At 47.2% G+C, this 27,982-nt stretch overlaps 1 pseudogene across 1 annotated transcript; it reads right to left on the bottom strand.

Annotated features, from left to right (window-relative positions):
• Positions 1-27,771, bottom strand: LOC125543577 (ERAD-associated E3 ubiquitin-protein ligase HRD1-like; annotated as a pseudogene). Its single transcript, XR_015618580.1, has 9 exons — positions 27,548-27,771; positions 27,249-27,467; positions 25,503-25,884; positions 24,017-24,194; positions 23,789-23,964; positions 23,499-23,704; positions 23,233-23,373; positions 1,604-1,829; positions 1-400 (listed from the first exon to the last, which is right to left on the bottom strand). The product of XR_015618580.1 is annotated as an ERAD-associated E3 ubiquitin-protein ligase HRD1-like (transcript).
• Between the last annotated feature and the right edge of the window lie 211 nt (positions 27,772-27,982).

Here is a 27,982-nt window from a genome sequence, read left to right on the forward strand (position 1 = left end):
TTTTCTATATAGAAGGTTTAGTTCTGATAGCATGTTGAAAAATGTTCCCCAGCAGATGCATTTTTGCTTGGTCTCACAGATGTTGTCAAATTAGTCAGCTCTACAACATGACTCCCTTTCTTTCTAAGGTATAATCCTGGTTTGACAGCAAGATTTAAGCTACGCAAACTAGCACATTAAACGAACAAACATCTGATGTTGATAGGGGTGCTAACATTTACATAAGCGAGCCCCCACCAAAGGCATTGCAAAATCTCCATCTATACTCTCTGCATGTTTATCAAGATCACGCTTCACCATATATGCCACTTCACTCATTTTTTGCTTGTTCAGCATTCTCATTGTTAGTTGCCAATGCTGTTGCCTCTTGCTGCACCATTTGCAATTGGATTTGCAACATCTGGAAACAAGCGACCAATGAATTATGTTGGCCAGACAGAGCAATAATGAAAGGATAATCACATGAAGTTATTGTGTTCCCAGGAAGCTTGTCATATGATTTAGTTACTTCTTGGCATTGGCCAGGGCTCATTTGTCACTGCTAGACATTTAGGCAACCATTTATGTCTTGAAGAAAGTTGCAGATTATAATCCAGCAACGATGACAAAGAAAAACCGTTTGAAGCTGATGAATAATGTTTACTGTCTACAGGTACTTATGATCATAACAAATACTCCCTCTGTCCCAAAATAAGTGACTCGACTTTGTACTAGCCTAGTACAAAGTCGAGTCACTTATTTTGGGACGGAGGGAGTATATTAGAATACTGGATTGATCGTTAAGAATCAAGGGTATTTCAAGATAGCAACAGAACTGAATAACGTGATACAAAAGAAATGAATTTTTGCATGCCTATAGATTTCAACCATGGGCATGTAAAAAATTACAACTACTAGTCACCAACATAACAACAGACAATTGTGCATTGATAGACATTGGATATATCAGTGCAGATCAAATATTAGGTGTCATGCAGATTACATTGCTTCTAATATCAGAAGATCATGATTTTTTATTTCAAAACCAGTGTGAAGATAATGCTTAACCAATAAATATACCACCATGTAAAATTAAAAAATTGATTCAGCTTGTATTTAGTTCCCGAGAAAATGGAGAAAATTACAATAGCATCAACACTTTCTCCTTTGCAACGTTCCCAACCCCTGTGGAGTTTCAGCTGGACATTTTGAAGGCTAAATCCTTTGCAACGTTCCCAACCCCTGTGGAGTTTCAGCTGGACATTTTGAAGGCTAATGGCCTAATATCGTACTCTATATAAGTTTTCAGAAAGTTTTGGAAATTTTCACATTGGTTTGCACTAGATATATTTGCCACAAATATTGCCAGGAACATATCCAGCGCAACGAACTAATCTATTTGGCGAATCGTGCAAACTAATGTAGGCAATTGGCTGCTGATTGAATGGTTCAAATTCATTAGGTTATCATTTGGTGACATCCCTCATTGAACATTTCCGAACATGTGTGTGTTATTCAGAAATACGTCTATCTGGTTATTCAGAACATTACACAATTGCTAGGCCGATCACAAATACCATAGTAAGATTAAAGCAGGCCACCTTAGGGAAAAGATGATTATTACCTCTATCTGGCTCCTTATAGCGTTTTCGTAAGTCTTTTGTAGTGAATTTTCAAGGTCCCTGTTGCTTGTTGTTGAGCTGACAGGACCATGTGAAATAAAAGGCTGAGGTGCTGAGAGATCCTGATTGTTTGGCCATTGCAATTATTGGTCGTTCTGCGATTGATTGGAAGTACTTGCTTCTCCTGATTGTGAAGTACTTGATGTAGCACGCAGAGCTCCTGAATACCTGATGATTGAATAAAAGGTACTTAGTTATCAGTATTAGAATGTACAGCGCATGACAGTATAACACACTTGCTTCGTAGTCTATTAGTGGAATAGTGAAAATGGTCAAACACAGGGGCTAACCCGATGTCAGTACCTAAGATCGAAAAAAGTGGCTAACCACCAAGTCTTAGCAGAGCTACTGAGCCAAATAATAACCTGCTTCAAGAAAACACATCCCAGCTCAGAAAAAGGCATATTCTCTTAGGCTCGGTTTGCTTTTGCTGAACTATGCTGCACTGTGCTTACTTTACAATTGGCTGTAGAAAATTAGGCACGGAAATAGGCAAAATCAGGTTGGGCAAACAGGATTATGATAATCCACCGCAATGCAAAAACGCAGCCTGCTAACGAGATGGACAATGCTATGCAAGCACCCAATGAATAATCAATCAGCAGCCAACAGGAATACAGCAGCGAAGCAGCTGACCAGAGCAGCGCTGAGGAGCGGACACAGCCAAGGTGTGTTGCGCAGAAGAGGCGACGGGCAGGCAGAAGCGGCGGAGACGCAGGCGCAGCCTTCAACCGGAGTCCTAGCGGCGGGACAGCAGGCAAGAGATGCGCGCGGCAGCAGGGGCGTCAGTGGCGATCTGGGAGAAGCGAGCCAGCAGGGGACCGATCCAGCCAGGTAGCAGCCCAGCAGCGGCCAATCTTGCAAAACCAGGGAGTCCGGACTCTGGAAGGGATAGAGCAGGCGGGCGACATACCAGATGGGAAAGACAGCAGAAGACGAGATCGATAAGGATCAAGACCGAAAAAAAAATCGACCTGTGCCTCGGAGACGCGACGCCCCCGATTTGACCGTACATTAATCATACATGTAAATGTGTACGATCAAGATAAAGAACGGAAGATATCACAACACAACTCTAGACACAAGTTAAAATAATACAACTTTTATATTACAAGCAAGGAGCCTCGAAGGCTCGAATACATAAGAGTCAGCGGAAGCAACAATATCTGAGTACAAACATGAATTAAACAACATTGCCTTAAGAAGGCTAGCACAAAAGCAACAACGATCGAAAAGGCAAGGCCTCCTGCCTGGGAGCCTCCTAACTACTCCTAGTCGGCTACGGTCTTCACGTAGTAGTAGGCATCCTCCGGATAGTAGTAGTCATCAGTGGCGTCGTCTGGCTCCTGGGATCCGTCATCTGATCGCAACAATCGGGTATGGGGGAAAAAGAAGTAGCAAAGCAACCGTGAGTACTCATCCAAAGTACTCGCAAGACTTACATCAGATCTAAACTAAGTATGCATCTGTATCAAAGAAATGTGTTGTATCTGTGGACTAAACTACAGAATGCCAGAAGGGAAGGGAAAAGCCTAGCCTATCGAAGACTAACATCTTCTGGAAACCACCATCTTGCAGCAACAGGAGGGAGTAGAGTAGCATAAAGTAAAGTAGTACAGGTGTTATCAACCTCGGACAGAGATCCTTTCTTGACTCCCTACAAGAAAGCAATCCCAAAGCCATGCTATTCAGTTCTCGTCTCCATTTCTCATATCCATTTCTCATCACAGTCCATTCTCATCTCAGATATCCAGTTCTAGTTGTATCGATCGGGATACAACTCCAAGTGTCCGTTACCGTAGGGCAGGCTATCGATAGATGTTTTCTTTCTTGCAGGGGTGCACCAACTTACCCACCACGCTCGATTAATTTCGGTCGGACACACTTTTCTGGGTCATGCCCGGCCTCGGCCAAACAATATGCCGCAACCCGACCTAGGCTTAATAGAGAGGCCAGCACGCCGGACTAAACCTATGCCCCCAGGGTCATGGGCCATCTCCCCGGGAAATCCTGCACGTTGCGTACGCGGCCGGTGAGCAGACCTAGCTATCTCCTTCAACAAGGCAGGAGCTTACGCAGTCCAACCCGGCGCGCGCCGCTTAGTCACTGACGTCTATTAAGCTTCGGCTGATGTATACGACGCAGAACACCCATCTATGCCCACGTGATGGTTAGTGCTATCAGGCCAGAGGTCCCTCGGATCAAATATCCAAATCGTAGTGGATTAGGAACGCGCGGTAATGAGCAGAGACTCACGATCGATGTGACCCCGTCGCCCCGTCTCGAGTACTTACGGCAAGGGCTAAGAATGCCCGGCCACGCCTCGTAAGTATCTCACGGGCACCTTCCAGGTCAACCTGACTCCACACCATTCGCTATTAAGCTCGCGCGGGCACCCCTTAGAGTCGACCCGTCTTTATTAACATGGTTCAGTGTAAAGCCCTAGTAACCATAATAACTGTGTGTCTAACACCAAAGGGAAAACCCGAGGAATCACCCTCGGTGAATTCCACTCGATGTAATCATCAAGGTGAACGTAAGAGGATCCACCCTCGAGGTTCACACTTGAGGGGTTACACGACAGAGCCGTATCGGAAGTGGTTAAGGAGGAAATCACCCTCGATGACCACGACCGAATAGCTACACTACAGGTTAACAACAGAAGTGTTGAAGAGGTCTCACCCTCGGCACTCGATAGTAACCCAGTAGTGTCGAGCAACTAAGGGGAAAGTGATGTGCGGTGTCGGGGCCTGGTCTTCAATCCCGTTGATCGGGTCTTCGATGATGAAGCAGGGGCAACAGAGACAAGGTGGGGGTCACAGGTAGATCACTACCCAACCTATATTAAGCAGTTTAGGATAAGCAGGTAAGGTACAACAGCAGATACAAAAGCAGGTTATGCATCAGAATAGGAGCAAACAATAACAATAGCAAAATCTAATGCAAGCATGAGAGAATGGAATGGGCGATATTGGGATGATCAAAGGAGGGGCTTGCCTGGTTGCTCTGGCAAGGAGGGGTCGTCGTCGACGTAGTCGATTACAGAGGCATCAGCAGCGGTCTCGAGGTCTACCTGAGAAGAAGAGGGGAAGAAACAGTAAATACACGTAAACATAAGCATAAAAAGACAATAAGCGGTGCTAGAGGTGTTCTAACGCATCGCTAGGCGACACTGGCGAAGGATGATAACATCCGGGAAAGTTTTCCCCATTCCGGACGTTTGTCAGACAGATGAACCGGAGGGGGGAAAGTTCAACGTTTGCTATGCTAGAGATGCGTGGCGGACGAACAGGCTGCGTATCCAGATTCATCTCGCCGTTCTGAGCAACTTTCATATACAAAGTTTTTCCATCCGAATTACGGTTTATTTTATATTAATTTTAAAAGATTTAAAACATTTTTAGGATTTATTTAATTATTTTAAACCAACATTATCCAGAATAGTGCTTGCTGACGTCAGCATGACCTCAGCAGTCAACGTTGACCTGGTCAACCTGACATGTGGGCCCCGTGGGACCCACCTGTCATTCTCTGTTTAGGTTAGTCAGGGTTAGGTTAATTAATTATTGTTTAATTAAACTAACAGGTTAATTATATTAATTAATTAGGATTAATTAATTAATTAATTAATTAACTAATTAATTATTTTAATTATTATTTATTCATTTATTTATTTAACGTTCCAGGGGCTGGGCCCCACATGTCATAGGGCCTAGGGGCCAAACGGGCAACGGGCGAAACAGGTGAGGGCGCCCGCCCGCATGGCCATGGGCGTGCGGGCGCTGGAGCGCACCGACGGCCACAGCAGGGCTGGCCGGCCTGTCGTTTCCGGCGACGGAAACTGGTGCGGCGGGGCGCGTTGGGTAGCAGGCGGGGAGGCGGGTGCAGTGCGGTCGAAAACGGCGTGAGGGAAAGCAGCGGGCGATGCAGCCATCGGTGGGCTCGGGCGGGAGCGGACAGAGGCGCGGGTGGCGGCGGGCATGCAACTGGGCACGTCCAAGGAGCGGTGTGCGCGGCCGGGGTGCGTCCAGGGTGCGAGTATGGCCACCGGGCATGTGCGGGCCGGTGACCGCAAGAGGTGGCCAGAGCGGGGGAGAGGGTGCGGGAGGCGACCTACGGCGATCGGATCACAGGGGAACGGAGCAAAGACGGACGAGGCCTCACCAGGGCCTGTAGTTGTGCAAAAGTCGGCTCGGGGAGGGGCCGGGGATGCGTTTCCGGCGACGACGACGTTGGTCAGTGACGGCGAGGCAGAGGTCTCAGGCGGGCATCACGCGACGAAGAAGAAGGGGCGAGGAGGCGACTGGGATGGGCGCTAGCGTCGAGGGGTGCGGGATCGGGCGTCGATGGTGCGGACGAGGCGGCGGGGCGACGTCAGGGCAAGTGGTGTCGAGGCGGTCGGGGGCGGCAACGGCGACGAGGCCCTCGAGCGGTGGCACCACGACAAGGGCGATGGAAGGTGTTGGGGCCGAGCCCCAGTTCAGATCAGAGGGGCGTGACAGCGAGCGAGAGAGGTGGGGGGTCGCGCGCGGGGCTCTCCTCTGGCGGCGTTGGAGGGAGAGGGTGGAGATCGTGGTGGGGGGTTGCATCTAGGGTTCGGTTGGGGGGAGTTGGGGTTATAGGCCAGGGGGTGTGGGAGTGGGCCGGCCTGCTTGGAGGGGGCAGTTGGACCGAGGCCCAATGAGGAAGGGGGGTATTCTTTTTGCTTTTAACTTTCTGTTTTCCATTTTCTTTTTTTCTTTTGCATTTTTTGTACCAATTAAGTTTTGTTTTGAACAAAACTTGGCACATAAATCTAACACAATATATTGAGATGGAACAAAAAGTATGGGGTCAGAAGGAGTTGTCTAACCATTTTTAGAAATTGAAAAGGCCAAATAATTTGCTGCTGGATCAAAAATTAATTACCAAGGGCATTTTGGGAATTCAGAAGAGGTTGGTTTCAACATGAGAAATAACCAGAGATTATTTTCCACAGTTTGAACATTTTAGCTTTCATGTTTGAAAACTTTGAGTTTTGGACTTTAATTTGAATTTTAATTTGGATTGCGATTTGGATCAACCGAGGATTAGCAACAGTAAGAGTGATGATGTGGCACTATTTAACTTGGGGTTACTGTAGCTTAATTATCCGGGCGTCACAATTCTCCTCCACTACAAGAAATCTCGTTCCAGATTTAAGGGGTGTAGTAGGGGGAAAGACTCGAAAAGGACGGGGCTCAACACAAGATAGGTACCTGGGGGCTATCTCGCGACGTGGCATAGAGGCATCTCTCGAGTTGAAATTTAAGAAAGCCATCGAGAGCAAGGTAAGGAGGAGCAATAAGAAGCTTCAAGTGGATGGACAATCGTTCTATGTATGAAACATAGTATGAAAGGGGTTTAGTGCATCGAAAATAAGTATTGCATCTGATAGCAGAAAATATCCCAAGAAGGTGTCTCGTGAATTACATACAAAGCCAAGCGTGAGGAACAATTTTGGAAGACAGAGATGCACATGAGAGTCAGGTTTCGATCCTGTGGAACTGTGGATTATGGGCCCACCATGTGGGTTAAAGGTAGGAAGGGCGCTAACATATGCACGGTCATGATAGCAAGGTAGGTCAGAGGATAGCCTGTCAGTTATGTTGGCAAGAACGTTGGTACCAAGGGCGAGGGACGAAGAGAACCATTTTCCTGCTCGTTAAGACGAGGCGGACCAATAGGCAAAGTTCTCATCCATCGGCGGCTACCAGAATGTCGTCAACAATAGTAACAGGGTCTTACTGACAGAGTGATACAACAAGGTGTTTACATAAGCAGGGAAATATTACTGCTTATATAATTTAGATCACAATAAAGTTTAAACAAACCAATGGAAAGGAAAAATGTGTTTAAACACATATTTCAGGGGTATATCCTTCCCAAGGGCAAACAGAACATGATATACATGATAGGACAGCAAGTTCAAAAGCATTTAGATAATGGGGCGAGGGAAGAATCATGATATTACCCATACAACGGTGTTTGGATAATTGATAAAGAAGATTTAGTATCGTGCTTCAAATGTTCTTATTGGAGATTGGATTACCACAGACATGCTTCGAGATAGCATTGACATGGTTTCAAGCAAAGGTCAAACTTTGGATACACCAAGTATCCATCGGAAACAACTTAGAAAATAAGTCATACAATTCTAGCAGGGAAAAGATGAGGGTGTGGCCGACGGGCTCAGTAGCAATCCATCGACATGCCAAAAAGGATGTATTTCCAAAATCATATGAACAAGTTTGTGTTGGGGGAAGACAAGAAAGTTGTTGGTGCTGACGCAAACCATCGAGAGGCAAGGATGGTATTTCTCATCATGAATTCGATTGATATCCTAGAAAAGCTCAGAATGTTGATGATGATCATGACACATTTGTTGAGAGGTTTCATGAAGATGTAATTGATCAGCGATGACATCAATTCAAAGAAATGATGAAGCGGAACGTTATGGGGACCACGGGTACGACACAAACTCGGAATCAAGCTTGTTGTTCAAGGTGAAATGATATGACGAGGAAGATCGACGTAAGCTTAGCTCATCATCGAAAATTGTGCTCCGAGAAGGACCAGGTAGCATGGTTAAAATTTAGCATGATAATGATATAGCCGATCAGGCTGGGAATGATGTGATGGAGTATCATTCCAATGAGAATTCACAAGAGTAGTGCAATGGCACAATATCCTCGAGAGAACAGGGGGCAATACTCGAGGTAGATCAACATAGATGTTGGACAGATGAAATGATCTGCAGAAGACAAGTATTTTAACTTGTCCGGGAAATGGAATCAATGAGAAATATGGTCGGAACCACGATTGCAAGGAACCAATTTACACATGCAAGATGAGCTTGTACCAAGGGAACCTTAATTGTATGAGAAGCTTCCATGATAAGATCTACATCGTGTCTATGGGCATGAACACAAAGTTCAAGGTCGACTCCCACTTCTTCAATGCATAAACTCTCAATTACTTCTCGCATTTGACGAAGTTGTAGTGTAGAAATTTTTATTGGGCGTAACACCAGTAGAGTATGACCCATAGAAATTTCCGGGTTCACACAAATTAGGGAAATCATTAGTTCAACCCCTTGGGGCATCTTAGGAACATATACTACAAGTTTCAGGAGTAATTAACACAAGCTCGAAAGTAGAGCATGTTTGACAAAAGGACATGATACAATTTACCAAAGGCATTATGTATCCGAGGAAAAGCGCATAAAATTTTGAACATGAAGGGAACTGCCGGATAATAATCCAACAAACGATTCAACGGTCTTCAATGGATCTGATTTGAGTATCAGTATTCAATCAGAAGAAGAAAAGAATGCAAAGGAATTGGATTATAGAAACAACTGAATAATTCGATGCTTAATGCAAAGAAATTATGATTTCCAAATTAGAAGATCAGAAGCAGACACTCTGATCAAAAGACAAGTAAGTTGAATAGATATAGATCGACAATCAATTAAGGTTTGGTTTGCCGAGAACCAGCTCATGTCCAGAATGACTTATGAGTAGGAAGGTCAAATTTCAGGGTTCGGCTGATGATTGCGAGCAATCGCAACATAATGAATCAATAGGCTCAGGATGACAATGACAAAGGATGTTTAATGAATATTGCCATACATATGGATTTAACCATAATGCAGGCAGACAAAACTTTCGGGAGCACTAGGCTTTAGTGGATCTTCTGGAGATCTAATTGCACTCGAAGAATTTTGTGAGACATATGATCAACTAGGAATGAACGAATCCTTGATAAGTGTGAGGAATTATTCGTAGGGGGGTATTCAGGCGGAAAAGAAGCTGCAACGCAGCAGGCACAAAGGATTCTCAGAAATTTCGAAGTATTTCAAGGTATCTTGTAATAACAAGAACAATTGGAAAAGAAGGTATGGACGACAAGTTTATGCAACTGTCCATAGGGATTTATCGGTGATATGAAATTGCAATGGCGAAGGGCACAAGGGTTTTGGGGAAACATCGGAGAGTATCTTCGAAATCTTCTGGTGCAGCAAGCGATCATCTGGACGGAAGGGGCTCTCCGGGAGAAAGTATTTTCGAGAACCTAAAGTTAGATTTTTAGCAAAATTATTTAACCCGAATAGAAGAGAGATCAGACTCCCAGAGTATAGATGAGGAATAAAAGATCCTAATACGACCCAATGGAGACGTGGGCCCGTAAGCCACACAACCAAGTTAGTAAAATAGTTTTGGATGACTAGACTCAACTTCGGCCAAGGAGTTGGAAAGGGGGCTTCCTACAGGCAGTTGGCTCTGATACCAACTTGTGACGCCCCCGATTTGACCGTACACTAATCATACACGTAAATGTGTATGATCAAGATCAATGACTCACGGGAAGATATCACAACACAACTCTAGACACAAATTAAAATAATACAAGCTTTATATTACAAGCCAGGGGCCTCGAAGGCTCGAATACGTAAGCTCGAATACATAAGAGTCAGCAGAAGCAACAATATCTGAGTACAGACATGAGTTAAACAAGATTGCCTTAAGAAGGCTAGCACAAAAGCAACAACGATCGAAAAGGCAAGGCCTCCTGCCTGGGAGCCTCCTAACTACTCCTAGTCGTCTACAGTCTTCACGTAGTAGTAGGCATCCTCCGGGTAGTAGTAGTCATCAGTGGCGTCATCTGGCTCCTGGGATCCGTCATCTGGTCGCAACAATCGGGTATGGGGGAAAAAGAAGTAGCAAAGCAACCGTGAGTACTCATCCAAAGTACTCGCAAGACTTACATCAGATCTAAACTAAGTATGCATCTGTATCAAAGAAATGTGTTGTTTTTGTGGACTAAACTGTAGAATGCCAGAAGGGAAGGGAAAAGCCTAGCCTATCGAAGACTAGCATCTTCTGGAAACCACCATCTTGCAACAACAGGAGGGAGTAGAGTAGCATAAAGTAAAGTAGTAGAAGTGTTATCAACCTCGGCCAGAGATCCTTTCTCGACTCCCCGCGAGAAAGCAATCCCAGAGCCATACTATCCAGTTCTCATCTCCATTTCTTATATCCATTTCTCATCACAGTCCATTCTCATCTCAGATATCCAGTTCTAGTTGTATCGATCGGGATACAACTCCAAGTGTCCGTTACCGTAGGACAGGCTATCAATAGATGTTTTCTTCCTTGCAGGGGTGCATCAACTTACCCACCACACTCGATTAACTCCGACCGGACACACTTTTATGGGTCATGCCCGGCCTCAGCCAAACAATACGCCGCAACTCGACCTAGGCTTAATAGAGAGGCCAGCACGCCGGACTAAACCTATGCCCCCAGGGGTCATGGGCCATCTCCCCGGGAACTCCTGCACGTTGCGTACACGGCCAGTGAGCAGACCTAGCTACCTCCTTCAACAAGGCAGGAGCTTACGCAGTCCAACCCGGCACGCTCCGCTCAGTCGCTGACGTCTATTAAGCTTCGGCTGATGTATACTGTTGGAAATATGCCCTAGAGGCAATAATAAAATGATTATTATATTTCCTTGTTCATGATAATTGTCTATTATTCATGCTGTAATTGTATTATCCGGAAATTGTAATACATGTGTGAATACATAGACCACAATGTGTCCCTAGTGAGCCTCTAGTTGACTAGCTCGTTGATCAACAGATAGTCATGATTTCCTGGCTATGGACATGGGGATGTCATTGATAACAGGATCACATCATTAGGAGAATGATGTGATGGACAAGACCCAATCCTAAGCTTAGCTCAAAGATCGTGTAGTTCGTTTGCTGTAGCTTTTCTGAATGTCAAGTATCATTTCCTTAGACCATGAGATTGTGCAACTCCCGAATACCGTAGGAGTGCTTTGGGTGTGCCAAACGTCACAACGTAACTGGGTGACTATAAAGGTACATTACAGGTGTCTCCGAAAGTGTCTGTTGGGTTGGCACGAATCGAGACTGGGATTTGTCACTCCGTATGACGGAGAGGTATCTCTGGGCCCACTCGGAAGGACATCATCATAATGTGCACAATGTGATCAAGGAGTTGATCACGGGATGATGTGTTACGGAACGAGTAAAGAGACTTGCCGATAACGAGATCTCGGTCATGTCTACGTGTCTCCCGAACCCGTAGGGTCTACACACTTAAGGTTCGGTGACGCTAGGGTTGTAGAGATATGAGTATGCAGTAATCCGAAAGTTGTTCGGAGTCCCGGATGAGATCCTGGACATCACGAGGAGTTCCAGAATGGTACGGAGGGAAGAATTATATATAGGAAGTGTAGTTTCGGCCATCGGGAAAGATTCGGGGTCACCGATATTGTACCGGGACCACCGGATGGGTCCCGGGGTCCACCGGGTGGGGCCACCCATCTCGGAGGGCCCCATGGGCTGAAGTGGGGAGGGGAACCAGCCCATAGTGGGCTGGTGCGCCCCCCTTTGGGCCCCCTGCGCCTAGGGTTGGAAACCCTAGGGTGGGGGGGGGGGCGCCTCCACTTGCCTTGGGGGCACTCCACCCCCCTTGGCCGCCGCCCCCTTGGGAGATCCCATCTCCAGGGCCGGCGCCCCCCAGGGGGCCTATATAAAGGGGGGGAGGGAGGGCAGCCGCACCTCAAGTCTTGGCGCCTCCCTCTCCCCTGCTACACCTCTCCCTCTCGCAGAAGCTCGGCGAAGCCCTGCTGCGATCACTGCTGCATCCACCACCATGCCGTCGTGCTGCTGGATCTTCATCAACCCCTCCTTCCCCCTTGCTGGATCAAGAAGGAGGAGACGTCATCCGCTCCATACGTGTGTTGAACGCGGAGGTGCCGTCCGTTCGGCACTTGGTCATCAGTGATTTGGATCACGACGAGTACGACTCCATCATCCCCGTTCTCTTGAACGCTTCCGCTCACGATCTACAAGGCTATGTAGATGCACTCTCCTCTCGTTGCTAGTTGACTCCATAGATTGATCTTGGTGAAACATAGGATTTTTTTGTTTTCTGCAACGTTCCCCAACAGTGGCATCATGAGCTAGGTCTATGCGTAGTTACTATGCACGAGTAGAACACAAAGTAGTTGTGGGCGTCTATATTGTCAATTTGCTTGCCGTTAGTAGTCTTATCTTGATTCGGCGGCATCGTGGGATGAAGCGGAGCGGACCAACCTTACACGTACGCTTACGTGAGGCCGGTTCCACCGACTGACATGCACTAGTTGCATAAGGTGGCTGGCGGGTGTCTGTCTCTCCCACTTTAGTCGGATCGGATTCGATGAACAGGGTCCTTATGAAGTGTAAATAGAAATTGGCAATTCACGTTGTGGTTTTAGCGTAGGTAAGAAACGTTCTTGCTAGAAACCTATAGCAGCCACGTAAAAACTTGCAACAACAATTAGAGGACGTCTAACTTGTTTTTGCAGCAAGTGTTTTGTGGTGTGATATGGCCAAAGGTTGTGATGAATGATGAATGATATATGTGATGTATGAGATTGATCATGTTCTTGTAATAGGAATCACGACTTGCATGTCGATGAGTATGACAACCGGCAGGAGCCATAGGAGTTGTCTTTATTTTTTTTGTACGACCTGCGTGTCATTGAGAAATGCCATGTAAATTACTTTACTTTATTGCTAAACGTGTTAGCCATAGTAGTAGAAGTAATAGTTGGCGAGCAACTTCATGGAGACATGATGATGGAGATCATGATGATGGAGATCATGGTGTCATGCCGGTGACAAGATGATCATGGAGCCCCAAGATGGAGATCAAAGGAGTTATATGATATTGGCCATATCATGTCACTATTATTTGATTGCATGTGATGTTTATCATGTTTTTGCATCTTGTTTACTTAGAACGACGGTAGTAAATAAGATGATCCCTCATAATAATTTCAAGAAAGTGTTCTCCCTAACTATGCGCCGTTGCGACAGTTCGTTGTTTCGAAGCACCACGTGATGATCGGGTGTGATAGATTCCAACGTTCACATACAACGGGTGTAAGACAGATTTACACACGCAATACACTTAGGTTGACTTGACGAGCCTAGCATGTACAGACATGGCCTCGGAACACAGAAGACCGAAAGGTCGAGCATGAGTCGTATAGAAGATACGATCAACATGAAGATGTTCACCGATGTTGACTAGTCCGTCTCACGTGATGATCGGACACGGCCTAGTCAACTCGGATCATGTTATACTTAGATGACTGGAGGGATGTCTATCTAAGTGGGAGTTCATTGAATAATTTGATTAGATGAGCTTAATTATCATGAACTTAGTCTAAAATCTTTACAATATGTCTTGTAGATCAAATGGCCAACGTTGTCCTCAACTTCAACGCGTTCCTAGAGAAAACCAAGCTGAAAGATGATGGCAGCAACTATACGGACTGGGTCCGGAACCTGAGGATCATCCTCATAGCTGCCAAGAAAGATTATGTCCTAGAAGCACCGCTAGGTGATGCACCCGTCCCACAGAACCAAGACGTTATGAACGCTTGGCAGACACGTGCTGATGAATACTCCCTCGTTCAGTGCGGCATGCTTTACAGCTAGAACCGGGGCTCCAAAAGCGTTTTGAGCGACATGGAGCATATGAGATGTTCGAAGAGCTGAAAATGGTTTTCCAAGCACATGCCCGGGTCAAGAGATATGAAGTCTCCGACAAGTTCTTCAGCTATAAGATGGAGGAAAATAGTTCTGTCAGTGAGCACATACTCAAAATGTCTGGGTTGCATAACCGCTTGACTCAGCTGAGAGTTAATCTCCCGGATGACGCGGTCATTGATAGAATCCTTCAGTCGCTTCCACTGAGCTACAAGAGCTTTGTGATGAACTTCAATATGCAGGGGATGGAAAAGACCATTCCTGAAGTATTTGCAATGCTGAAATCAGCAAAGGTAGAAGTCAAAAAGGAACATCAAGTGTTGATGGTGAATAAAACCACTAAGTTCAAGAAAGGCAAGGGTAAGAAGAACTTCAAGAAGGACGGCAAGGGAGTTGCCGCACCCGGTAAGCAAGCTGCCGGGAAGAAGCCAAAGAATGGACCCAAGCCCGAGACTGAGTGTTTATATTGCAAGGGAAGTGGTCACTGGAAGCGAAACTGCCCCAAATACTTAGCGGACAAGAAGGCCGGCATCACAAAAGGTATATGTGATATACATGTAATTGATGTGTACCTTACCAGTACTCGTAGTAGCTCATGGGTATTTGATACCAGTGCGGTTGCTCACATTTGTAACTCAAAGCAGGAGTTGCGGAATAAGCGGAGACTGGCGAAGGACGAGGTGACGATGCGCGTCGGGAATGGTTCCAAGGTCGATGTGATTGCCGTCGGCATGCTACCTCTACATTTACCTACGGGATTAGTTTTAAACCTCAATAATTGTTATTTAGTGCCAGCTTTGAGCATGAACATTGTATCAGGATCTCGTTTAATTCGAGATGGCTACTCATTTAAATCCGAGAATAATGGTTGTTCTATTTATATGAGAGATATATTTTATGGTCATGCTCCAATGGTGAATGGTTTATTCTTAATGAATCTCGAGCGTAATGCTACACATATTCATAGTGTGAATACCAAAAGATGTAAGGTTGATAATGATAGTCCCACATACTTGTGGCACTGCCGCCTTGGTCACATAGGTGTCAAACGCATGAAGAAGCTCCATGCAGATGGACTTTTAGAGTCTCTTGATTACGAATCATTTGACATGTGCGAACCATGCCTCATGGGTAAAATGACCAAGACTCCATTCTCAGGAACAATGGAGCGAGCAACCAACTTATTGGAAATCATACATACTGATGTGTGCGGTCCAATGAGTGTTGGGGCTCGCGGTGACTATCGTTATGTTCTCACCCTCACTGATGACTTGAGTAGATATGGGTATGTCTACTTAATGAAACACAAGTCTGAGACCTTTGAAAAGTTCAAGGAATTTCAGAGTGAGGTTGAGAATCAACGTGACAGGAAAATCAAGTTCTTGCGATCAGATCGTGGGGGAGAATACTTGAGTCACGAATTTGGCACACACTTAAGAAAATGTGGAATAGTTTCACAACTCACGCCGCCTGGAACACCTCAGCGTAATGGTGTGTCCGAACGTCGTAATCGCACTCTATTAGATATGGTGTGATCTATGATGTCTCTTACCGATTTACCGCTATCATTTTGGCGCTATGCTTTAGAGACTGCCGCATTCACTTTAAATAGGGCTCCGTAGAAATCCGTTGAGACGACACCGTATGAATTATGGTTTGGGAAGAAACCTAAGCTGTCGTTTCTAAAAGTTTGGGGATGCGATGCTTATGTCAAGAAACTTCAACCTGAAAAGCTCGAACTCAAGTCGGAAAAATGCGTCTTCATAGGATACCCTAAAGAAACTGTTGGGTATACCTTCTACCTCAGATCCGAAGGCAAGATCTTTGTTGCCAAGAATGGGTCCTTTCTAAAGAAAGAGTTTCTCTCGAAAGAAATAAGTGGGAGGAAGGTAGAACTTGATGAAGTATTACCTCTTGAGCCGGTAAGTGGCACAGCTCAAGAAAATGTTCCTGAGGTGCCTGCACCGACTAGAGAGGAAGTTGATGATGATGATCATGAAACTTCAGACCAAGTTGCTACTGAACTTCATAGGTCCACAAGGACACGTTCCGCACCCGAGTGGTACGGCAACCCTGTCTTGGAAATCATTTTGTTAGACAACGGTGAACCTTCGAACTATGAAGAAGCGATGGCGGGCCTGGATTCCGACAAATGGTTGGAAGCCATGAAATCCGAGATAGGATCCATGTATGAAAACGAAGTATGGACTTTGACTGACTTGCCTGTTGATCGGCGAGCCATAGAAAATAAATGGATCTTGACAGACGCGGATGGTAATGTGACCATCTATAAAGCTCGGCTTGTCGCTAAGGGTTATCGACAAGTTCAAGGGGTTGACTACGATGAGACTTTCTCACCCGTAGCGAAGCTGAAGTCCGTCCGAATCATGTTAGCAATTGCCGCATTCTATGATTATGAGATATGGCAAATGGACGTCAAAACGGCATTCCTTAATGGTTTCCTTAAGGAAGAATTGTATATGATGCAGCCGGAAGGTTTTGTCGATCCTAAGAATGCTGACAAGGTGTGCAAGCTCCAACGCTCGATTTATGGGCTGGTGCAAGCATCTCGGAGTTGGAACATTCGCTTTGATGAGATGATCAAAGCGTTTGGGTTTATGCAGACTTATGGAGAAGCCTGCATTTACAAGAAAGTGAGTGGGAGCTCTGTAGCATTTCTCATATTGTATGTGGATGACATACTGTTGATGGGAAATGATATAGAATTCTTGGAAAGCATAAAGGCCTATTTGAACAAGTGTTTTTCAATGAAGGACCTTCGAGAAGCTGCTTATATATTAGGCATCAAGATCTATAGAGATAGATCGAGACGCCTCATTGGTCTTTCACAGAGTACGTACCTTGACAAGATATTGAAGAAGTTCAAAATGGATCAGTCAAAGAAGGGGTTCTTGCCTGTATTGCAAGGTACGAGATTGAGCATGGCTCAATGCCCGACCACGGCAGAAGATAGAGAAAAGATGAGTGTCGTCCCCTATGCCTCGGCCATAGGGTCTATCATGTATGCTATGCTGTGTACCAGACCTGATGTAAACCTTGCCATGAGTTTGGTAGGAAGGTACCAAAGTAATCCCAGCATGGAACACTGGACAACGGTCAAGAATATCCTGAAGTACCTGAAAAAGGACCAAGGAAATGTGTCTCATTTATGGAGGTGACGAAGAGCTCGTCGTAAAGGGTTACGTCGATGCTAGCTTCGACACAGATCTGGATGACTCTAAGTCACAAACCGGATACGTGTATATTTTGAATGGTGGGGCAGTAAGCTGGTGCAGTTGCAAGCAAAGCATTGTGGCGGGATCTACATGTGAAGCGGAGTACATGGCAGCCTCGGAGGCAGCACACGAAGCAGTCTGGGTGAAGGAGTTCATTACTGACCTAGGAGTCATACCCAATGCGTCGGGGCCGATGACTCTCTTCTGTGACAACACTGGAGCTATTGCCCTTGCCAAGGAGCCCAGGTTTCACATGAAGACCAGGCATATCAAGCGTCGCTTCAACTCCATTCGTGAAAGTGTTCAAAATGGAGACATAGAAATTTATAAAGTACATACGGACCTGAATGTAGCAGATCCGTTGACTAAACCTCTCCCTAGAGCAAAACATGATCAACACCAGAATTCCATGGGTGTTCGATTCATCACAATGTAACTAGACGATTGACTCTAGTGCAAGTGGGAGACTGTTGGAAATATGCCCTAGAGGCAATAATAAAATGATTATTATATTTCCTTGTTCATGATAATTGTCTATTATTCATGCCGTAATTGTATTATCCGGAAATCGTAATACATGTGTGAATACATAGACCACAATGTGTCCCTAGTGAGCCTCTAGTTGACTAGCTCGTTGATCAACAGATAGTCATGGTTTCCTGGCTATGGACATGGGGATGTCATTGATAACGGGATCACATCATTAGGAGAATGATGTGATGGACAAGACCCAATCCTAAGCTTAGCTCAAAGATCGTGTAGTTCGTTTGCTGTAGCTTTTCTGAATGTCAAGTATCATTTCCTTAGACCATGAGATTGTGCAACTCCCGGATACCGTAGGAGTGCTTTGGGTGTGCCAAACGTCACAACGTAACTGGGTGACTATAAAGGTACATTACAGGTGTCTCCGAAAGTGTCTGTTGGGTTGGCACGAATCGAGACTGGGATTTGTCACTCCGTATAACGGAGAGGTATCTCTGGGCCCACTCGGAAGGACATCATCATAATGTGCACAATGTGATCAAGGAGTTGATCACGGGATGATGTGTTACGGAACGAGTAAAGAGACTTGCCGATAACGAGATCTCGGTCATGTCTACGTGTCTCCCGAACCCATAGGGTCTACACACTTAAGGTTCGGTGACGCTAGGGTTGTAGAGATATGACTATGCAGTAATCCGACTGTTGGAATTATATATAGGAAGTGTAGTTTCGGCCATCGGGAAAGATTCGGGGTCACCGATATTGTACCGGGACCACCGGATGGGTCCCGGGGTCCACCGGGTGGGGCCACCCATCCCGGAGGGCCCCATGGGTTGAAGTGGGGAGGGGAACCAGCCCATAGTGGGCTGGTGCGCCCCCCTTTGGGCCCCCTGCGCCTAGGGTTGGAAACCCTAGGGTGGGGGGGGGCGCCTCCACTTGCCTTGGGGGCACTCCACCCCCCTTGGCCGCCGCCCCCTTGGGAGATCCCATCTCCAGGGCCGGCGCCCCCAGGGGGACTATATAAAGGGGGGAGGGAGGGCAGCTGCACCTCAAGTCTTGGCGCCTCCCTCTCCCTTGCTACACCTCTCCCTCTCGCAGAAGCTCGGCGAAGCCCTGCTGCGATCACTGCTGCATCCACCACCACGCCGTCGTGCTACTGGATCTTCATCAACCTCTCCTCCCCCCTTGCTGGATCAAGAAGGAGGAGATGTCATCCGCTCCGTACGTGTGTTGAACGCGGAGGTGCCGTCCGTTCGGCACTTGGTCATCGGTGATTTGGATCACGGCGAGTACGACTCCATCATCCCCGTTCTCTTGAACGCTTCCGCTCGCGATCTACAAGGGTATGTAGATGCACTCTCCTCTCGTTGCTAGTTGACTCCATAGATTGATCTTGGTGAAACGTAGGATTTTTTTTGTTTTCCGCAATGTTCCCCAACATATACGACGCAGAACGCCCATACTATGCCCACGTGATGGTTAGTGCTATCAGGCCAGAGGCCCCTCGGATCAAATATCCAAATTGTAGTAGATTAGGAACGCGCGGTAACGAGCAGAGACTCACGATCGATGTGACCCTGTCGCCCCGTCTCGAGTACTTGCGGCAAGGGCTAAGAATGCCCGGCCACGCCTCGTAAGTATCTCGCGGGCACCTTCCAGGTCAACCCGACTCCACACCATTCTCTATTAAGCTCGCGCGGGTACCCCTCATGGTCGACCCGTCTTTAGTAACATGGTTCAGTGTAAAGCTCTAGTAACCATAGTAACTGTGTGTCTAACACCAAAGGGAAAACCCGAGGAATCACCCCCGGTGAATTCCACTCGATGTAATCATCAAGGTGAATGTAAGAGGATCCACCCTCGAGGTTCACACTTGAGGGGTTGCACGACAGAGCCGTATCAGAAGTGGTTAAGGAGGAAATCACCCTCGATGACCACGACCGAATAGCTACACTACAGGTTAACAACAGAAGTGCTGAAGAGGTCTCACCCTCGGCACTCGATAGTAACCCAGTAGTGTCGAGCAACTAAGGGGAAAGTGATGTGCGGTGTCGGGGCCTGGTCTTCAATCCCGTTGATCGGGTCTTCGATGATGAAGCAGGGGCAACAGGGACAAGGTGGGGGTCACAGTGGATCACTACCCAACCTATACTAAGCAGTTTAGGATAAGCAGGTAAGGTACAACAACAGATACAAAAGCAGGCTATGCATCAGAATAGGAGCAAACAATAACAATAGCAAAATCTAATGCAAGCATGAGAGAATGGAATGGGCGATATCGGGATGATCAAAGGGGGGGCTTGCCTGGTTGCTCTGGCAAGGAGGGTCATCATCGACGTAGTCGATTACAGAGGCATCAGCAGCGGTCTCGAGGTCTACCGGAGAAGAAGAGGGGGAAGAAACAGTAAATGCACGCAAACATAAGCATAACAAGACAATAAGCGGTGCTAGAGGTGTTCTAACGCAGCGCTAGGCGACACTAGCGAAGGAGGATAACATCCGGGAAAGTTTTCCCGGTTCCGGACGTCTGTCAGACAGATGAACCGGAGGGGGAAAAGTTCAACGTTTGCTATGCTAGGGATGCGTGGCGGATGAACGGGCTACGTATCCGGATTCGTCTCGTCGTTCTAAGTAACGTTCATGTACAAAGTTTTTCCATCCGAGTTACGGTTTATTTTATATTAATTTTAAAAGATTTAAAACATTTTTAGGATTTATTTAATTATTTTAAACCAACATTATCCAGAATAGTGCTTGCTGACGTCAGCATGATGTCAGCAGTCAACGTTGACCGTTGACCTGGTCAACCTGACGTGTGGGCCCCGTGGGACCAACCTGTCATTCTCTGTTTAGGTTAGTTAGGGATAGGTTAATTAATTATTGTTTAATTAAACTAACATGTTAATTAGATTAATTAATTAGGATTAATTAACTTAATTAATTAATTAATTAATCAATCAACTAATTAATTATTTTATTTATTATTTATTCATTTATTTATTTACTCTTTTTTTAAGAAAAAAATGTTCCAGGGGCTGGGCCCCACATGTCATAGGGCCTAGGGGCCAAACGGGCAACGGGCGAAACAGGTGAGGGCGCCCGCCCGCATGGCCACGGGCGTGCGGGCGCTGGAGCGCACCGATGGCCAGGGCAGGGCTCGTCGGCCTGCCGTTTCCGGCGACGGAAACTGGTGCGGCGGGGCGCGTTGGGTAGCAGGCGGTTGCGGTGCGGTCGAAAACGGCGTGAGGGAAAGCAGCGGGCGGCGCAACCATCGGTGGGCTCGGGCGGGAGCATACAGAGGCGCGGGTGGCGGCGGGCGCGCACCTGGGCACGTCCAGGGAGCGGTGTGCGCGGCCGGGGTGTGTCCAGGGCGCGAGTATGGCCACCGGGCGCGTGCGGGGCGGTGACCGCAAGAGGTGGCCGGTGCGGGGGAGAGGGTGCGGGAGGCGACCTACGGCGACCGGATCACAGGGGAACGGAGCGAAGACGGACGAGGCCTCACCGGGGCCTGTAGTTGTGCAAAAGTCGGCTCGGGGAGGGGTCGGGGATGCGTTTCCGGCGACGACGATGTTGGTCGGTGACGGCAAGGCAGAGGTCTCAGGCGGGCATCGCGCGACGAAGAAGACGGGGCGAGGAGGCGACTGGGATGGGCGCCAGCATCGAGGGGCGTGGGATCGGGCGTCGATGGTGCGGACGAGGCGGTGGGGTGACGTCAGGGCAAGTGGTGCCGGGGCGGTCAGGGGCGGCAACGGCGACGAGGCCCTCGAGCGGCGGCGCCAAGGCGAGGGCGACAGAAGGTGTTGGGGCCGAGCCCTAGTTCAGATCGGGGAGGGGGGCATGACATCGAGCGAGAGAGGTGGGGGGGGGGGGGTCACGCGCGGGGCTCTCCCTTGGCGGCGCTGGAGGGAGAGGGTGGAGATCGTGGGGGAGTGGGGGGGTTGCATCTAGGGTTCGGTTGGGGGGGAGTTGGGCTTATAGGCCAGGGGGGTGTGGGAGTGGGCCGGCCTGCTTGGAGGGGGCAGTTGGACCGAGGCCTAGTGAGGAAGGGGGGGGTATTCTTTTTGCTTTTAACTTTCTGTTTTCCATTTTCTTTTTTTCTTTTGCATTTTCTTTTTGTACCAATTGAGTTTTGTTTTGAACAAAACTTGGCACATAAATCTAACACAATATATTGAGATGGAACAAAAAGTATGGGGTCAGAAGGAGTTGTCTAACCATTTTTAGAAATTGAAAAGGCCAAATAATTTGCTGCTGGATCAAAAATTAATTCCCAAGGGCTTTTTGGGAATTCAGAAGAGGTTGGTTTCAACAGGAGAAATAACCAGAGATTATTTTCCACAGTTTGAACATTTTAGCTTTCATGTTTGAAAACTTTGAGTTTTGGATTTTGATTTGAATTTTATTTGATTTGAATTTTAATTTGAATTGCGATTTGGATCAACCGAGGATTAGCAACAATAAGAGTGGTGACGTGGCACTATTTAACTTGGGATTACTGTAGCTTAATTATCCGGCCGTCACAGGAGACCAGATCGACTGGGAATTAGATCAGTCGCCGGGAAAAGCGATCTGAAAGAGCACGAGTTGCGCGTGGGATAAAGAAACCTAGGGCTCTAATACCATGTTAAAAGAGCAACTTATCTGTATTGCATAACCCACGAGGCGAATTTCAAGAGACTTGGGTGTACAGGTTAATCTATACTAATACAAATGCATAAGGAAACCAGACCAATTGCTAATACTCCAAAACAGAATACAATAACCACAGCTCGACAAGTCATAATGTTCCAAGGCCAAAAGGAGCATCACCGACTATTTAGGATTCTTCCTAATGTTTCATTCGTCCTGTTTGTTTTATTTTTTTCACTGTTTGGACCTGCACACCAATGAGATGGCCAGGTGCAAAATAGAAAAGACAAAACCAGATGAATGCAAGGCTTAGTGGCAAAAAACAAACTATCCTGCATGGTTAGTAAGGAGAACTAACAAGTGATACCATTTTTATCCAGCCACCATCAACATAAGGCAGGTAAAGGTATAACCAAACTGGCAATGTTCATAAATACATTCCAAGTTAACAATGTGGCAGTTTGCAAATGAGATGCATATATAAATTCTAAGTTGCAAAATGATGATCCGCGATAAAATACCAGAGTCAGCATTTCTGATCATATTAAAGTATCCCAAGCGGAATCACCAAATGCTTGACATTTCGCACTATTACAGAGAAGTAACAACGATGATGAAAAAAATATACCTATTCAAGGTGTTTGTTGAGGATAAGCAAAAGATCTCCCATATAAGGAAGCAGCTGAAGCAGCAGCCTCAAGTTTTGCTTGACGCCTGTTCACGTTCTCACTTGTTGCCCCTTCTGAACCTGGAGCGCCGATGCCTGCAGCTGTTTTTCCTCACACTGAATTAGGAATCACATACAAAACTATTTGCCAAATGTGGCACTGACTGATAGAAATTGTTAAGTAGAAAAATGTAAAACAATGAACAGAACAGCAAAAGGAAGCTCACCAAGCTGAACACCCGGTTGAGCTCCATGCTGTTGCGCAGATGCAGTACGTCCATTGTCCGGGGGGACAATGGGAGCTCTACATGTGGGACAAGTATGTTGGCGCTCTAGCCATGACCTCAAACAATGCACATGGAATAAGTGCCCACAAAGCAGCTTCTTTGCTGTTGTCATCTCTTCACGACAGATAATACATGTAGCATCACTCCTGAATTCATAAAAATATCTAAATCATAAACAAGAGCCATAGTTGAATAAACTGAAACAGTGCCAGTGAAATCAAATAACTCACACATTAAGCTCATCAGCTGTAGCATCTGGAAAACATTCATTCATGTTGGAAGTTATCTTTCTGTAGCGCACATAATCTGAAACACGAATTCTGAAGTTGCGGAAGGTCTCGTACAACTCACGGATCAAGTGCAGAGGGACACCATAGTTCCTGGTATAGGTATAACATATCAGACACTGAAGTTCAAACTATAGTACTCTTAAGGGGAAAGATCATAAGAGAACTCACAGGGAAGATAGCTATGAAGAAGAGCATATACAAAGACAAGTGCACAAGGTCACTGATGAGCTCCAAATAAAATGTATACACTGCCTTTTTCTCCCATTGACCTTCCATTAGCATGTCGCTGACATAGAATACATACTTCATGAATATCGATACCGTCGATGTTGCTAGTATCATATACCTGAAAACATGATTTGCACATATCTGAGCTACTTGGGTTTCAAGATCTTGAAATTACATCAAGAATTATCTGCAGATGTAAACGTAAAATTTTAGTATAACCTCAAGTAATAAATATAAGATTAGTCCCTTTGGTTGTTACCAAGCCTGAACAGGCATGTCCCATCCTTTAAAAACAATAACATATACTAGTAGCTGTTAAGTCTTACTGCAATTTAAAATATTCAGACCTAATGTTTTGCACCACTTTCACTTAAAGTATTGCTTAGAGTTAAGAAGACACTCTCTCCGACTCAGATAAGAAGGCATATAATTTTTGTCTGAAGTCAAACAGTACATAGTTTGACCAAGTTTGTAGGAAAAACTATCAACAATTACATTGGTAAATAAACATAATATGAAAATATATTTTACTGTCTATATGTGATGATACTAATTTGGTATTGTTGTTGATAGTTTTCCTTACAAACTTGAAGAAACTTTGCACCACTTGACTTAACACTAAATTTATACGCCATCTTTTCAAGAACGATGGAGTAGCTAACAAGTTCCTGGACTTGGCTCCGAGAACGTAACAACCATAACATAAAAATGAATCAGATTTAATATTGAGGTGGCAAACATACTGGACAAATCTACACATGGCTTAGTGGAGGCATCAAGTGAAATGATTAAGTGATGACTTGGATACTGCAGCGTCAGGCCAAGTATAAGTTATGAATGACCAAGAAGTTTGAAACATACATTGGTGCATCCACACACAAGTCATAACATCCAGCGCTTAAACTGGTACGTCTAAACTATTCTTCCAGGATTCTAAAATGGACTTGCAAAGGGAGCACGAACACCACCACCTCTAGAGGAGGAGGATCTCGTGAAGATATGATGGTTATGGATAGACTTGAATATCTAGTACTCCCTCTGTACAGAAATATAAGAGCATTTACAGAGGGAGTATGTAACATTCTACAAATGCATCTTTATGCTCATAGAACTAGAAATGCTAGTACAACTTCCGTACTTTGTTGTCGGTTTGTTAAATGATGTCTAATACCGTTCAAAAAATGTTGCATAAACGTCCCTTTCCATGAAACATGGCGTTTTCATTTCATGGAACAATGCACGATTTTTCAACTTATAGGTGTCAAACCAAAGCGCATTGATATTTATAAGATCCAACGGTTGCTGTTTTAATTGAATCTGACTCATGGATATTGGATACCTTCTGAAATGTGAAGTGGGGCAATAAAAAGATGCTGCACTGCAAGCCAATTTTGGAATAGAAAGAAGGATTTGAGATATAGCTTACTCAAAGGAAAAGAAGATTGCAACAGACGCCTCCCGGTTCTTTATCAGTGGCATCAAGGATCTCGACAGGAAGATGCAGTCGACGGCAAGCAGGAACACCATGAAGGACACAATCCTCATGTGCGACAGCATCGGCACGGAGGGCGTGGTCTCAATGTAGTCGACCCTCTTCTGTGCGAGCCAATGCAGCGCCTTGACGAGGAGCAGGGCGGCGACCACGGCGAGGAAGGCGACGGAGAACTCCTGGCGGAAGATGGTGACCGCAAAGAGGATCTCCACGACCTCCCTCCAGGACTGCTTGTTGAGCTGCTCAACCTCGGCCTCGCGGAGCGTGCCCAGGAAGATGCGCTTGACGAGCTGCCAGGTGGTGTTGTTGCCGTTCTCTTTCTCACGCCGGACGAAGGTGGAAAAAGGAACATACTTTTTTTCCCGACGACCAACACTCCGGCAACGAACGCCCCGGCGGCCAAACGCCTCCTTTATATTCAACACACAGCTACATCACGGCAACTCTCCTAACATGATGTTTACAGTGCCTTATATAGGCTCACACACGCACACCACCAGAAGCCACTAACTCCACGCACACACACACCGCACCCGGCGCACCCGACGCCGGTCGCCAGCACATGGACATAGCTTATTGCCAACACTCACCTTCTAAACCATGACATCGCCGCGCAGCCTGCTAACAGAAGCTCTAACTCGTCATCGTCATCTTGTCTGCCCGATGACATAGCGCACCTCCGCGCCCACTTCAACGTGTCGTATGCCCGCCGTCGTCGGAGTTGATGCAGCTCACGTCATTGTCGTCATTACGGCCGTGATCCAGCCCGTGTACCCGACCTGGCGCACCGACGCCGGTCGCACCGTGCTCCGTCACGACTCTAGCGACATACGTCGAGCTCCTTCTCCGCCGGCGACACACGCCTGGTATCCCTCTGCGTCCGCGCGCACCCGACGCGCCCAACGAGCCCGACCGCACCAATGCGTCCCGCACGTCCTGCGCGCACCCCGACGCGCCCGACGAGTCCGACCACACCAGTGCGTCCCGCACGTCCCGCGCGCACCTGACGCGCCCGATGAGCCCGACCGCACCAGACGCTCACCGCGCGCCCGCGGTCCCGACGCGTCCAGTGCGCACCCATAACACGCACCGGTCGCGCCCGACTCGCCTCCACGGCTTATCGCCCTGCACCGCCGCGGCCTCCGTGCCGCCATGCAGTGCCTCCACGTCGTCACTCCGTGCTGCGCCACCGCGCCACCACGCAGCGCCTCGGCGGCCTCCGCGGTTGCCGCACGTATGACGTCACCGCCCGCCGCCTCCGCCACGCGCCATGACAGCCACAGCGCCGCCCACCTCCATGGGCCGACACACGGCCCGGAGCTCCGCCGCGCAGCCACCGGCGAGCACCGCCATCGCTGCCACGTCTCCGGCATGGCAAGCACGCCCAAGACACCAAGCTCATGATACCAATTGTTGTTGCCGTTCTCTCTCTCACGCCGGACGGAGGTGAAAGAAGGAGCACACTTTTTTTCCCGGCGACCAACGCCCAGACGCCCAAATGCCTCCTTTATATTCAACACACAGGCTACATCACGGCAACTCCCCTAACATGATGTTTACAGTGCCTTATATAGGCTCACACACGCACACCACCAGGAGCCACTAACTCCACGCACGCACACACCGCACCCGGCGCACCCGACGCCGGTCGCCAGCGCATGGACATGGCTTATTGCCAACAGGTGGTGCACATGGCGACAAGGCCCGTGTTGAGGAGCAGCACGAAGCAGATCTTGGACGAGGAGAGGTAGACCATCGCCGGGTAGAACTGCTCCCTGCTGCTGAACGCGTAGTACACCGCTGACGTCGTCGCCAGCAGGCTGAACGCCGCGTACGTCTGCAGACGGATCATCTCCGCCGCCCGCCCGCGGCGAATCACCCCCACCAACAGGGGCGGATCTAGTGGCACGCCCAAAATTTGTGGAGTTTTGTTCAGGTTTAAGCAATCATGATCACTGAATGACTCAGGGAGCTCATACCTCAAAAACCTATGTCCGAGATTGCGGACGGGGCGGAGACAGCAGTGAGCAGGGACGCGGTGAAGTAGAACGGAGACGGCGATGGCGGCGACGCGCGTGAGAGGCGGGGGAGTCGGCGGTGGCGCTAAGCTACGGCGGCGGCCCTACGGCTGGACTGGGTCGGATTGGCCACAACTCCATCGTGCCGACCCAAACAAACGGGCGAGCATTTGTCCTCTTTTCGCTCCTTTGATCCATTGTCAGCTCGTCCGTCTGTGTAGAATCGGTGTACCCAACCGGCCGACTCAAATTTTGTCCGTGCAGAAAATAATTTAAATTTGAAAAATGCCCGTGGTCAGAGATCATGCCAATAGCCATGACATCACCCATAGTTGAGACAATGCCAGTCTCCGCAAAACACCACATAGTTCATGTTGACGCACTTGACAGCGACCG

The sequence above is a fragment of the Triticum urartu genome, chromosome 3A (genome assembly GCF_056163025.1).
Source record: "Triticum urartu cultivar PI428250 chromosome 3A, HENAU_Tu73, whole genome shotgun sequence".
In the NCBI taxonomy this organism is placed as follows: domain Eukaryota; kingdom Viridiplantae; phylum Streptophyta; class Magnoliopsida; order Poales; family Poaceae; genus Triticum; species Triticum urartu.